The sequence below is a fragment of the Cygnus olor genome, chromosome 5 (assembly GCF_009769625.2).
Source record: "Cygnus olor isolate bCygOlo1 chromosome 5, bCygOlo1.pri.v2, whole genome shotgun sequence".
In the NCBI taxonomy this organism is placed as follows: Eukaryota; Metazoa; Chordata; class Aves; order Anseriformes; family Anatidae; genus Cygnus; species Cygnus olor.
Window position 1 is genome coordinate 37,685,351 of NC_049173.1, and position 13,985 is coordinate 37,699,335.

At 44.2% G+C, this 13,985-nt stretch overlaps 1 long non-coding RNA gene across 13 annotated transcripts in view; it reads left to right on the forward strand.

Annotated features, from left to right (window-relative positions):
- The first annotated feature begins 9,373 nt into the window (after positions 1-9,373).
- The window catches only part of LOC121070426, a 38,659-nt gene continuing 34,047 nt past the window's right edge, over positions 9,374-13,985 (forward strand). For 9 of the 13 annotated variants that reach the window (XR_005820072.1, XR_005820067.1, XR_005820076.1 and 6 more), the window contains exon 1: positions 9,374-9,593. This is a non-coding gene — a long non-coding RNA (uncharacterized LOC121070426). The remainder of the gene's footprint in view (positions 9,594-13,985) is intronic. The other 4 variants (XR_005820066.1, XR_005820062.1, XR_005820068.1 and 1 more) reach the window with 3 other exon arrangements.

Genomic DNA, 13,985 nt, shown 5'->3' on the forward strand with positions numbered 1-13,985 from the left:
ACAATGGGGGAAACCAGAGGGCGAATGATAAGGCCTAAAGGAGCTCATTAAATTGAGGCAAGCTGAGCGGAGGTATCTTATTTCACTCCCTTTCTCCTGCCACCCCTGTGATGGTGAACTCTTTTATCAAAGGGGGGGGGGGGAAGGGGCAGGATCTCTTCCTCACAAAGTGTTTGATAGAAATAAAAGTGTAATTGTTTTCCTGAGATTTATTTTTTATTTTTGCAAATCAACCCTTTAAACATTTGGAAAGCAAGCTGGAGCCTCAGTGAAGGGTGGTGCTTGATGGAAATGCAGGCTGCAGGTGAGAAAGTCCCATAGCCCATTACCATTTCCTCCTCTCAGCTCATCCAGTGTCCCAAGAAACAGCAAGGTAAAAAGTTAAGTAGGTCACATGGGCCTCCAGGAAGGCAGAGGTCAAACCTGAATGCAAATGTGCAATGTTTGCCTTGGAAGCAGTGTTTCCTACTTTATTTGATCTGCATCATCCTTTACAAAATCAGAGCGAGCATGTGAGTCAGAAAGGTTCATGCACTTAAGCAAGGTGCTGCCTAGCAAAATCTCACACAGCCCTTTTCTTAGGGCCTCTGGCAAGTGTCTGTCTTATGACAGTGGCCAGCATTTGCTGCCTCAGAAGAACAGGGATCCCACCACAGCAGTCCCAGTGAGCAAGAATGTCCTGAAGAACTAGAGAGCACAAGCAGCTGCAAGCTGATAGGGAAGCTTCTTAGAAGGTCTGTGTTTAGCAGAAGAAACCAGGGTAAGGCTTAATCCTTTGCTGGTAACCACGACAGTGGCAGAGTGCAGTCATTCATAGCGCATTCTTTAATCTGAAAATCAGCCAGATCATGTATCAGAACTGTGTTTTGAGAGTCTGCGTGAACGATGGGTTGCAAAACAGAAGCGAGTGCCTGTCCTGCACATCCTCTTGCTGACGGAGTCAGGAGATGAACACTCACATTTCTGTGACACTTCTCTTCTTGTGGGGACGTAAGGGGGTGGCATGACTGTGGTCCTGCCTGCTGGCTCAGCTCTGGGCACCAAGGAGGGGGCAGCAATGGCAAACAGCACATTTTCCCTGCTACACTCTGCCAGCCTTAGCTGGAAAATTTCTGCAGATTCTTGCTGGTTTTACTTGATCCTTTCCTCCACAGGCTCCTTAAAGGAGGTTTGTTTGTTTGTTAAAATACAAACAAACAAAAACCAAACAAAACTTCTCTTAGTTCTTATTGAAAAGCAATCCATTATTGTAAATGATTATGTTAACCTCTCTTGCCTGGAGGTCCTTCTCCCCACCTTAATACGCCCCTCCAGCCAAGAATTCCCATCTTGCTGTGCAGGTGAGGTGCATGAACTGCTCACTTCTACTGGAAGGAGGGATAAGATTAGCTATTTCCAAAGATCAGGTCAGTCTTTAAATGTGCAAATACTTTTTTATTAATCTCTCCTCCTAATTCTAGGATTTTCCCCTCCCGTCTAGCTACAGGTGCACACAGGGACCTTTGCTGCATGGAAAGTGCTGGATTTTCCACATGGCGGCTCAGCTTGAGTACAGGTTTACTGATTTAATCTCTTTCGGGTATCAGGCCATCCTTCTGTAGGCTATTGTTTTGCTAAGGGATTTCCTCTGAAGAGGGATCAGGTTTTTGGCATCTAACACATTCCCCCACCCTCATTTCTTCTTCCTCACGTCTTTCTATCATAGATCAGGTCTGCGCACCATGCCTCTGCCAGCAGGACTGTAACCAGAGCTATGGTGGATGACACTTGTTGGGGTTGGGGGCATGTCACAGTTGTCCTTTACTTTGTCTGAACTAGTCGTGCTTGCTAACAGGCTGTTTTGCTAATATAATCTGAATCAGTAAATGTATTCCTCCCATAAACGCAGCTTTAGATAGTGGGACATACTGGTAGGAAGAAACTTGGTTTGCTAGGGATGTTTCATTAATGTTGGTCCTCTTATATTCATGTGTGTGCAGGCATGCTTCTTCACTCACTCCACGATCTTCACTCATTGGGAGTCTCGTGCAGAGTAGGGAAATGCAAGTTCAGTGAGGCTTTGTTTACTCAATGTGACATGCATTTTCAAAAAACCGATGGAGAGATAATCTGTTGTGTTCTACTGGCAGAAATCTCATCCATTACCCTGCACCACTATCTAGTTGTTTTTTTTTTTTTAATATATATACCCATTTTGTAGCTGGTGTTAATAGTGGCAACACGTGCAGGACAGTGGAGAACTTGTCTGTTGTTTGGGGTGGTTAATGCCTGCCTGCCTTTGCCAGCATAGATATGTTGCTGCATCTTGCAACACCACCACTCTCCCTTCTTTCCAAAGTTTTTTTTTTTTTCAATTTCCCTTTCTTTCTTTCTTTCTTTCTTTCTTTCTTTCTTTCTTTCTTTCTTTCTTTCTTTTTCTTTCTCTTTCTTTCTTTCTTTCTCTTTCTTTCTTTCTTTCTTCTTTCTTTCTTTCTTTCTTTTTCTTTCTTTCTTTTCCTTTCTTTCTTTTTTCTTTCTTTCTTTCTTTCTTTCTTTCTTTCTTTCTTTTTCCTTTCTTTCTTTCTCCTTTCTTTCTTTTCCTTTCTTCCTTTCTTTTCCTTTCTTCCTTCCTTCCTTTCTTCCTTCCTTTCTTCCTTCCTTTCTCTTTTTTCCTAGTTTCTTGACAAGTAGTCTCTGATGATTCCTTACAGAAACTGGAAATGTATCTCTCATGCTCACTTGCTTTTTAGATGTTGATACATAATTTGCCTCTGCACCAGTCTTTTTACACGTGGCTCACATGCATGGACATGGGGAAGAATCAGGACAAGACAAAACAACATCCAATGGCTGAAAGCACAACAAATTCAGACCAGAAGGCATACTAAGAGTGTCAGGACAGGGGGATAACTTTGCTATTGTCACGATTTGCCCAGGCTGAGAAGGAGAGAGCTTTTTTCTACCATGGAAAATTGTCGTACTAAGGCTGGATAACAAATAGAGGAGGCCAACAAAATCATTATGGTTTGCTCTTTCTAGTGTTAACCTCTAACAATCTATAAATAATGTGTAAGTTTCCACATACTGCAGTTTATCAGCAGGGTATTTTATTACTTGCTTTATGATCTAGATCACTGCTTTGGTTTAACCAGCGGTTTGTAGCAGTGAACATGCCCCAGCCTAGGGCCTGGAAGGTGCCTGGGGTCCCAGGCTTAGCTAAAACACATGAAATGCTGTCCTCTCATCTGTGACAACTGGCTGACACTGCAAAAAGTGCAGGAACCATAAAAACAAAAGAAGCAGAATGGGAAGGAAGGAGACTCATAGCTAGGCAAAAGGCCAGCTTTTTCTGCTTTTTCCTTTGAGCCTCCACTCCTGGAATCCCTGCTTGCATGTCCTTACTATCAACTGGTGTTTTAGCTGTTCATTTATGGGGAATTCTAACTAAAGGGAACTGAAGCAGCATCTGAAATTCACTTCCGCTTGGGCAATAGAAAGACTGTCTGAACTCCTTCCGCTTTTGGCTGCTCACGCTGCTCTTTTGAAAGCACCATTATAGTGTTATAACACTGCTGTATTTTACAGTGTTGCTGTTACAGCTACAGCTTCCTCAAGCAGTGATCATTTGCGTATCTTTACTGATGTGAAGAATATTTGATGATGGAAGGTAAGCTAGAGTTTCTGTGCTGGCAGGAGTTTGGCATGATTACATTACTAGTGAATTGAGTTTTCCATATGTGTGAAAACAAAAAAAAATGTTCCTCACTCTGTCAGGAACTCAAGCTTGGAAGGCCAGCAGAGAGGGAAACCAGCAATAAAGTGTACCCAAACGAGAAAAGATGTTTTTCTAACAAGCGGTTGAGATGAACTTGAATACTTCTGGATGTAAACATTTCTAGCATTTGGGACTATTTAAAATTCACATATGGGTGAGAAGATCCTGTGACTTGTACCAGTCACTTCTGGTAAGGACAGAAGTTTAAATAAAAATTGACGAGCAGAGACTGAGTGCTTCCATGCGGAGCCTAGCGGTTGGTAAGAGGTGGCAATGAAGGTCATGCTTCTGATCTTTCCTAGGCCAAGATAAACCAGTGGAGATTCCATTAGGGTCACATACTCCGTAGTTAAAGGCATGTCATTTTGTGCTTTGGGCAAGTGCAAAGTTTTAATGATGTGAAAAGGGTCTTGGAGAGAACAGCAATGAGCATAGGCTATCCAAAATCTGCAGAATTCGTAGGAAATGTAACAGTGGATAAATCACCATCTCTTCTTCAATTTCAGCCTCAAGGAAAAAAGTATGCAGAAGCTGGGCTAGATGTTTGAGGACACAGTCACAAAGGCCAAGCAGCAAAGTAAGATCCAATCAGCAAGAGACTTTAAAGCAACGAGTAGTTTTTTCAGTACTATAGCAGCAAGATGATGACCCAGGCAACTGAAAACATGCTCTCCAGTGGAGAAGACAATCCATGGACAGGTCATGGCTAGAATCCCAGGGTGTTTCATACCTTTTTTTTGCTTTTGTTGTCACTTCAGATTAATATTGCAATCAATGTCAATGACAGAGGGGGGTAAGATCACAAACCTAGAGCAGAGAGTGCTCAAGTCAGTTGGGCCAGATGAATTTCAGCCTAGGTTAATTGCACCAGCCAATTGTTTAACCTCAAAAGACCTAGGTATAACCTAGCCTAGCTTCTGGGATGTTACACAGCTCAAGAACACACTTGGAAGCCTGGAAAAGTGCAGACGTAGTTCCTGCCTTCAAAAGGAAAAAAAAGGAGGAGCTAGGGACTGCAGATTGTTCAGTTTAACTTCAATTCCCGGAAAAATACTGGAACAAACAATCAAACTTTTGTAAGCACCTAAAACAAAACAAAGAAATGAATAATGGCCAACATAGATTTGTCAAAAACAAATTGTGTAAAATGGATCAAATTTCCTTTCATGACAGAGTGAAAAACCTTGTTGATAAGGGAGAAGCAATCGTTGTCCTATATTTTGACTGTGGTGAGGCTTTTGTCACAGGGTAACGTGATATTTCTAAACAAATTAAGGGAACCTGTGCTAAATGGGGCTAGTCTAGGATGATGCAATATTAACTGGAAAACCACACAGAGAAAATAGTTATTAATGACACTTTAAAACGGGAAAGGTGGGTCAGGAAGAGTCTTTTGGGAGTCTGTACCAGGTCAGTATGATTAAGGTGCTTATGAACAGCTTGGGCAATGGAATAGAGAATATCACATTCTTTGTCTACCACAAACCTGGAAGGAGACTATGGATATGCTGACATATAAAACTACAATTAAAAACTATTTAGGCAAATGGTCTTCAAAATAGGATTCATTTCAGTAAGGATGGTTGTAAGTTCCTGTATGGAGGCATTGCCAAGAATAATTAATTCTGTTTGTGTAGTGTGGTGAATATGCCCGAGTAGCCCAAGTAGCAACTCCACATAAAAAGTTTATGTGAGAGATGTTACAGGTCACAATTAAAATATGAGTTAAATGCTAATGCAAAGAGCACAAATGCAGTAATATGCTGTGTAAATAGGCATGGACCCTACAAGTAAGCCTTCTGCTCCGTTCTCCATGAGGCCACAGTTGGATTATGGGTGCTGTGGTCAAGACAGGGTCCAGAGGATAGCAATGGGAGTAATCAGAGTTCATGAAATCCAGACCTAGGAAGGAAGAATGAACAAACTAACTTTTTTTAGTCTAGGGAAGATTGAGGGAGGTAGGGTTACTGTTGTCAGGTAGGTGAAAGATGGCTGGGAAAAGGGGAATAAATTTTTCTCCACATCCCTGATGGATAAGACAAGTAATTAACTTAAATTACAGAAATGGAGATTGAGGTTAGATGTTAGAAGAAAGAAAGCAGTAAGGATAATGACGCACAGAAGTATCAGAGGAGGCCGTGGACTCGCTATCCTGTGTTTAGGATGAAGTTAGACAAGCATTTGTCAAGAGTGACATAAGTATAATGATCCTGCCTAGGGACATGAGTCTGGACTAAATGATCTTTTGAGATCCCTTCCAGCCATATAAATCTCTGATTCTATCCTAACTGCTGAAGGAAGCCAGGATTACAAGTGCTCCACGTTTGTGGTTTGTGACGCTCACATTCGTGACTGGGAGCCAAGAACAGTCCTGCAGGAGCTATACGCACTGCTTGCTGGTTTGCAGGAAAATGGTTTCCTGCATGGCAGGTAAAGTCACCAAAGACTAAGAGACATCCTTGGATTATGAAAATATAGCGCTGACTGGTTTATCTTGCATTTAAATGCCTCTGGTCTTAACCATAGTGCTGATGCATGACGCTAGCCTTGAAAGCGTTGGTCAGTGTAAAACAGTCCGTTATGCTTGTTTGCTAATTGCAGCCAGGCAGAACTGGCCTCCCCGAACTACAGAATTCAGGACTGCTTGCTTCCATCTCGGTGGGAACCAGGGGCCAGTTCAGCCTGCAGCCCTGGCACTAGTGACGCAGGCTGGCACTAGCAGCACTAACGCTGCCACAGGCTCCATCAGACGCTGGGTAATAGAAATGCGAACGATTGTTTTCTGTCTGGAGTCCCCACAGGCCATTAGGGACAGAGCTTGCTAGAGATTATTTTCTGCAAGCACTTAGAGGAGTTTGCATTTCTCTAGCAAGTCAAAGGATGATAAGTGGAAAAGGGTACAAGAAAAACAGAAATACTTTTTTTTCCCTCAGTTTCTAAAGACAGCTTTTACAAACATCAGTATATAAATAGAAAAAAAAAAAGACCCATTTTAAAGAGGTGGCTAACCCAGTATCCCTTGAAAAAAAATAGCAGAGAGCAAACACTGAAGTCCTTTAACTCTGTGTCATAACTCATAGCAGGTTTGCAATTGTGAAATCTCTCAGCGACGTGAGACAGATGTTATGGTGAGGAAAATAAAACAAACAGACAACAGGATGGGAAATGCAGAGAAGATGAAATGACACCGTGTTGTAATCCTTATGGGAAATCTCTATACAGCTTTCCAAAATTCTGTACTGGTGAGCAATTAGGAAACTAGACAAGCTATATAAACAGAGCCACTAGAGGTCTGTAACCATTCCCATGCAGTTTCCACAGCGAGCATGAATCTCAAGGGCAACTTTGGGGAGGGGAAAATTTCTGCCCACCATCTTCTAAATGATCCCTTTAATATTCTGTCCAGAGCTATTTGCGTAAGAAATGCACACAAGGGGAGGTTTTCCAGTGCTCACTCCTGTTCCTATGGCAGTAGATCAAAGGCAGTAACAATACAGAGTTAATTAATTCAGGAGAAGGAATTCCCACTTGCAGCGGTCTTAACCCAGCAGTGGAGGGAAGGTGTCAATCATAAGGGCAAAGGTGCCAAAACTGGCATGGATTTGTGGTTGTTTTTTTCCTTCACTAAGTAGTTAAGGAGGGGTGTTAAACAGTAAATGTCACCTGAGCTTCGGGAAAAGCTTCAGAAAAGGTTTTTATACATAATCAACAGTTTATAAGTGAGCATGAATGATCCAGCTGCAGTAAACCTGAACAAAAATTGGGTCTACAGTCTTGTAAAAAGAAACTTCTCAGAGAGAAGTGCATTTTTCTGTCCATGTCAAGTTTGGAGAACATCCGTCTCAGCCCCACAGAAGATCATCAGCATCCACAAAGGTGGTGAAACTGGCCAAAGAAAAAGCTGGGGAGGAGTTCGTCTGCCCCTGCAGCCTTCCAGCCTTGTGTAAATCAGCAGAGCAGAGGGATCAAAATGATTGGGAAGAACCAAAAGTTATTCAGTAGTCCCCAGAGGAGTGTGGGCAAAACTGCGGTATGGAGATAACAACAGAATAGAAAGCAAAGGCCTTCATGGAGGCAGGGCAAGGGGCTAGCCACCGGTGCACCTGGGATTTCTAGAATGCCTTAAAACCAGTAGGAAAGAAAAGGGGGAAGTTTGTTGATTTTTCCTGAGCTAGAAATTACCCTGCTAGTAATCTGATGCATATCTAGAAGAAGAAATCTTAGAGGCAAATAGAGAATTTAATTGTGGAAAGAGTGACTACTTGCCTGTCAAAAATATATTGTCCCTGAGTGGGAATAGCATAGGAGAAAGGACCACACATGAAGCAAAATATTATGGGACTCTGTTGATTTTAAATGAAGTCATTTCTTCAGTTAATGTCTTCAGAAAGGTATTTTTTTCTCAAACTAAATGTCTAATATTTCCCTGATATCGGTGGCAAAGCTCCTGTTGACATCTTAAACAACCGCAGAATATTAAAGCTGAAGTCAGTTTAAGAATCTATCCTCCTTTTCCCTTTATGGCCTTACTTTCCTTTTCAGGTGGAGCTCTCCTAACTTGGCCTTTATTTATTTCTCAACATGGGGGAAGTGACCCACACGATCCTTCATGGGGTTTCTGCAAGCATGCTCCCAACAGCCAGCATTGAGCAAACAGCTCTGCTGCAGCTGATTTTATACATGTTAAACCCTGTGGCCAATACATAGTTTGGTGTAAGATGCCAAATACTCCCAGGGTTGAATGTGTCTGCTTGAAACGGCAATGAAGACTTTTTTTCCCTTGGGCATAACAGGGACACAGGGCTAATACCTGACCGTGGCAAGCTGATGATTTGTCTACCACTCTATAAAATAGGTACTAATTACAAAAATCAGATAATCAGGACTTAGATCTGATGACCTTGTCTGCTTGCAGGCATCTTAATTGTATTTGCAGAAATCCACTGCACAAACCAATCTAGAAGTTGTTTCCTACCTGCCTCATCTTTGAACTCCAGCATGTCGCAAAACTTTCAGGCTTGGACATACCAGAAAGGATCTTTACATTATAATGCCTGACAGCCAACCTTGTGGGTTTTCACTGGAATCATGCGTGCACTTCCCAGCACTGCACATGGCAAATGCTCTTACCTACACAGAGATCTCTGTGTGTCCATTCACTTAGACACATCAGCTGTGCCCACACTGGGGCTCATGCCAAAGCATGTGCGTGTGCATGTGGTTTCTCATCATATAAGTTTTCACTGAATGAGGAATGTAAGGAAGAACGCACCTTTTTATTTCTAGGAAGGACCTGAACCATCATATTTTATATAGGTTTGGAAAAAGGAAGTACTGCCATTTGGAAGAAAGTTTAGGGGCTCTGAAGAGGACGGCCTCTTCATGCTGGCATAATTCTATTTCTCTATTTACTGGAAATTGCCCCATTAAACTGTTTGAAGCATGGCCAAGGACAGGCTATATAAGGCCTAACTGTACTCCCTTATGAAACTTGGTAGCAAAACCCTTGACACCTTCAGCCTTGTATTTTGGATTTATCATGTATCATACAGCGTTGTGTTTCCTTGGGAGTTACATTTATCATGGTCTTTTGCAAGAGTTCAGCCCCTCTGCCAAGGCATTGCAGGAGCTGTCTCATACCGGGCTGATGGGAAGAGCCATACTGAGTCAGCCTCAAGAACTGGTCAGTCTGGTGTTCCATAAAGCACTTTCTTGGGCTGCAGTGCTGAGAGATGGCTTGTCAAAGGCCCGGCTCATACTAGAGCCAGCGTGCGTGAGAGAGCAGCATAAAAGTCACGATCAGGTGGGACCCACATGCTGTACGAGCAGGAGGAATGGGGTAAGTCTCAGCCCCAAGACGCTTGCTGGTGACATTGCTTCCGAGACAGGAGATCTTAAAATTAATGGTTTTAAAAGTACTTTTAAATTACTTTTTTTAAAGTAATTTTTTTTTAAAGTACTTTTTTAAAAAAAGTATTTTTGTTATCTTACTACTAGCAGGTACTTCTGGCAACAATGACCTTCATCACTGCACTTCAGCTGTTACTGGAGTTTGCCACTACAGTTCTAGGGAAGAGTCTGTGGGCTATTTGCTTCATAGCTGGAGTTTAGAGACAAAATCTGTACTGAAACCTGAGCTTTAAAGGTTTTGCATGTTATTAAGTAAGCAAGCTGCAGCCTGCCTCCCCACCTCCCCCTCCCCCCGGCGCCCCTTTTTGAGGGTGACTAAAGTACCAAAAATATAACACACGCACACTGACTTTTAACTGGCTTCATAAAAACATACCTACAATAGCGTAGCTTTTATGTTGGTGTCACATGTGAAAAGAATGTGTAAAGCCTAGGAAAGTATGCATAGCCTCATACTAGTTCTGTGTCTAATGATACTCAGATATGGGGCTGGCACATAACACTGCAGTGCACAAGCTTCTGACTTTCTGAGCCAGCCTTGAAAAAGAAGGCTGAAGAGCATTTGCCTTCTGTGTGCCATTTGTCTTGTCAGCAGTGTGCTAAAAACAAACCTCTGTAAGCTCACAGTGACGGCTGGAATTGGCCTGGTCCCTGTGCGTGTGAGATTAAGGCATCCTACTTTCTGTGGTCCCTGATAAGGTGGAACTGTTTGTTATGGATGGCTCTGATTTTTCTCAGGGGCATCATCGTGAAGAGCAGGCTAGGACCTACACTGTGAACTTCCATAACTTAAAGCATCTGACATTCTTCTGTTTTGTCTTAAATTTGAGTTTTTGGGGGGCAAAGTAGAGTCCCAATATAATTTTATTTTTAATACCTAAGTGCAATGTTCTAGGAAGTATTTTCACCTGTAAGATAGTGACGGATGCCCTCAGGTAGAACTTCAACTTACAATATTTTTTCTTGAAATCAGTGCTTTTTGTTTACCCTCACTATCCTCTTTTGCAATCCCAGACAATGAGGGGTGGTATGTTCCTGAAGGCTGTTCTAAAATAATCACCCAACAGTAGAGCCAACGTCTTACCTCAGCTTCAGTAATGAATCCCTCTGAACAACTAGTGCAACACAGTAGGTATTTGCGTGAGCAATACTCAGCCACGTGTCTGTGTGCCAGATACTGGGCTGGCTGCAAAGCGGGCAAGCCTCCAAAGCTGGAATAGCATTCCTGATACAACTTTCCCATGTCTGACTCAAGGAGCTGTTACAAGAGGTGGCAGCTGGGTGCCCAAACAGAGCCTTTCCTCCCTCCTTCCCCTCACCGTGCTCCTGCTATCTCTCATGACAAGGGAAACGCTATGAGACTATTAGGTCATCTCAGTGCTTCCGTGAATTCCCATTTCCTGTCAGATTCTCCTGCGGCTTGCTACACTGATTCCAAGGTCCCAGAGCACTGAGGTTATGGCTGTGTCTGCAAAATACAGGCACAGAAATAAGTGGCTACGTAGCGAAAGCATATTCTGTTGCTCGGATATTTTTTTTTGCAAGGCTGATGAGACAATCTGAATCATACTGTTCCCTCCCACACAGAAATCCCCTTCTGTTATAGTTATGCCTTGCATACCTAATAGCTTAGTAATCAGCATAAAGCAACTTCTCTGCAAAGCCGGGGAAAGCCATGTACCCCAAGTGGCAGAGAGTGGCCAGATGCCACCCTGTTCAGTTTTGGCCCATACTGACACCTCGGATATTGACACCATGATAGTCATGATAAAAACATACCTACAATGTGCCAGTGGAAAATGATTTGATGCAAAAAATGCAGTTATGTCTGCCTTAGACAGCCAAGAATAACTGGAACAGCCTGATAATATTTTGGTTACCCCACACGCTTTCATGCAACTCTTGCTGGGCAGTGGAACCAGTGTAAAAAAGCCTGTGGGCTCATTCAGATAGAACTGCTGCTCTTCATGGGCTCACCTGATCGGAGGTGGCAGTGAATGGGAACAAGCTCCAACTCCAGCGTGCCTCGTGCCTAAATGTCCCTTCTATCTCCATACGTGGTTGAGGGCTTTGTGAAGCAGCCCGGGTGCTGGCAGTTTTGGGGGCCTTATACTGCCACAGCAAGTTCAGGGCATACAAAATGAGTTACCATTTCACTTACTGCTTGATGGGGTGCTCCTGGCATCACAATGCCACAGTCATGTGTGAAACCCAGCTGTGGGTCACCATTTGGGGCAAACAGGCAGAAGAGAGCAGGACAGCAGGAGCTGCCACCATTTTATTCAGAGAGCTGTAGTGCAGTATGCAGCAGAGGTTTTGGGTATAATATGGGATAACAAAGACATTTTTGGTAGCATATAGGAGAGATTCTGGCTGTGAGGTGGTGGGAAGAGCTGTCTAAAGAAGATATTTTTCCTCATACTACACTGGGAAATTGCAACCCTTTCCCTCAGGTGGCTGAGACTACAGAAGCTGTAAGTCCTTTACTTCAAGCTTATGGGTTTGAATCTCTGAATTCAGTGCACCTTTGTAGGGCAAGTTCTTCCAGCACCTTCCAGTCACGTTTAACTGATGCAGTTTAACTTTTAACAAAAGGTGCATTTTTGGACATAGACCCTTGCAACCAGCTCCGGGTGGCCCTCCTGGGCAGGGGTTTGGACCAGAGGGTCTCCATGGGGCCCTGCCAGCCTCAGCCACTTGGTGATTCTCTGGTTTCCAAACAGATTCTTGAAGGCAGGTGAAGAAGTGACATTGGTGTGGCCGCAGGCTCAGACGCTGACCACAAACATATCTGGGTGGAGTTGTGCTGGAGTTGTGGGGGGGCCCATGGCCACCATCTGGGCACTGCAGAGGACCAACAGGAAGGACACCAGCTTGTGGGGACACTGGACGTGTCTCTCTGGGTTCTGCAAATCTCTTTGTATCCCTCTGCCCCGCTGAAGGCCATCAAAGTGCTGCTTGGGCTCATCCAGATGATCTGAGCTTTGGGGTTTCATTTTTGGTGGGCTGGATGGGGCACTGGCTTCTTGGGAAGTCCTCTCTGGACAGGTAAGCCAAGAATTTGCTCAGTGCTGCTTTGAGAAGAATGTCACCAGCTGCCATACCTCCCTGTATCCTCATCCTTAGCCAGCTCCTGGCCCAGCATCCTCATCCCGCGGCACAAGCACCCATCAGGCACCGTCCGCCCCAGTGCCTGCCGCCTCCCAGCAGCGGCCGCCAGCCAGTCGCACGGTTTATTTTGGAGGCCCGTGCTAATCCCCTCTGCCCTCACGCCCCTCGGTTTACAGTATTGCAGCCGCTTCCAGCCTGCGATAGCGGGGTGGCCTCCGGGTGACCCTGGATTAGTGTAAATATTTTGCTTTTGCTGGAAGGAAATGTGACATACATTTGGGATGGAAGTTATCCAGAGACTGCGGCCCTGGGAGCCAAACCGCCGGGAAGCCCCCGCTGCGGTGGTCTGGAGGTACCGCGCTGTCAAATGCGTCGGGCCTGCCCCTGCCTCACCCCGGCGGGGATCAAACACATTTACAGAGTGAGAGCCGCTGGTATCTGTGTCCTGTGTGCCCACCCAGCAGCCAGGAGCACAGTGTGGCATGGCACAGCACAGCATGGCACATCTCCTGCCCTGGTATACCACGTCTCGGGAAGGCTGAGCACCAGCACAGAAGCATGACACAAATGAGGGGGGTGAGAATGGGATTGTACGCAGGTGCTTTTCAAACTCCTGTGCGAGTTAGGAACAAAGATGCCACCAGAAAAAAATTGCTACGATATTACTTTTTATCTTAAACCACACTGTCAATGCAAGAAGTTGCTGATAAGGTGGCTGTCCCTGCCTCCTGTGCATTACACCGCAGATAGACCATTTTAAATCCTGGGTGGATTTTGAAAACTGGCTCCCAGCTCAGTGCTATTTGCTGCTGCTGACACTTGCGCTCATCTGCCTTGGTCTCCCTGGCTGTAACATGTGCTTAAAAAAGAATAATAATACAATGCTTCAAGGCATACTATATGAAGTAGCTGGTGTCACATTTTACATCTGATAAATATTAATTAACAGTATTTCAGACTACAAAAGGCGCTGGGATCTCATGCATCAGCTGGAGAGAAATGTATCTCCCAGATTTAGCCATAATCTAGCTGAATTATGCATTTGATTTGGCATGGCTGATTACCCCGGAGTGGTGTCTGCTTGTTCAGCATTCTTCCGTCGCGTAAGGAGGTGCCGACTTCCCGCGGTAAAACCCATCAGCCTGCCCGGGGACTTACGGAGCCAGATCATCCAGAACAGGCAAGCTGCAATCAGGTAGAAGGTTTGCTT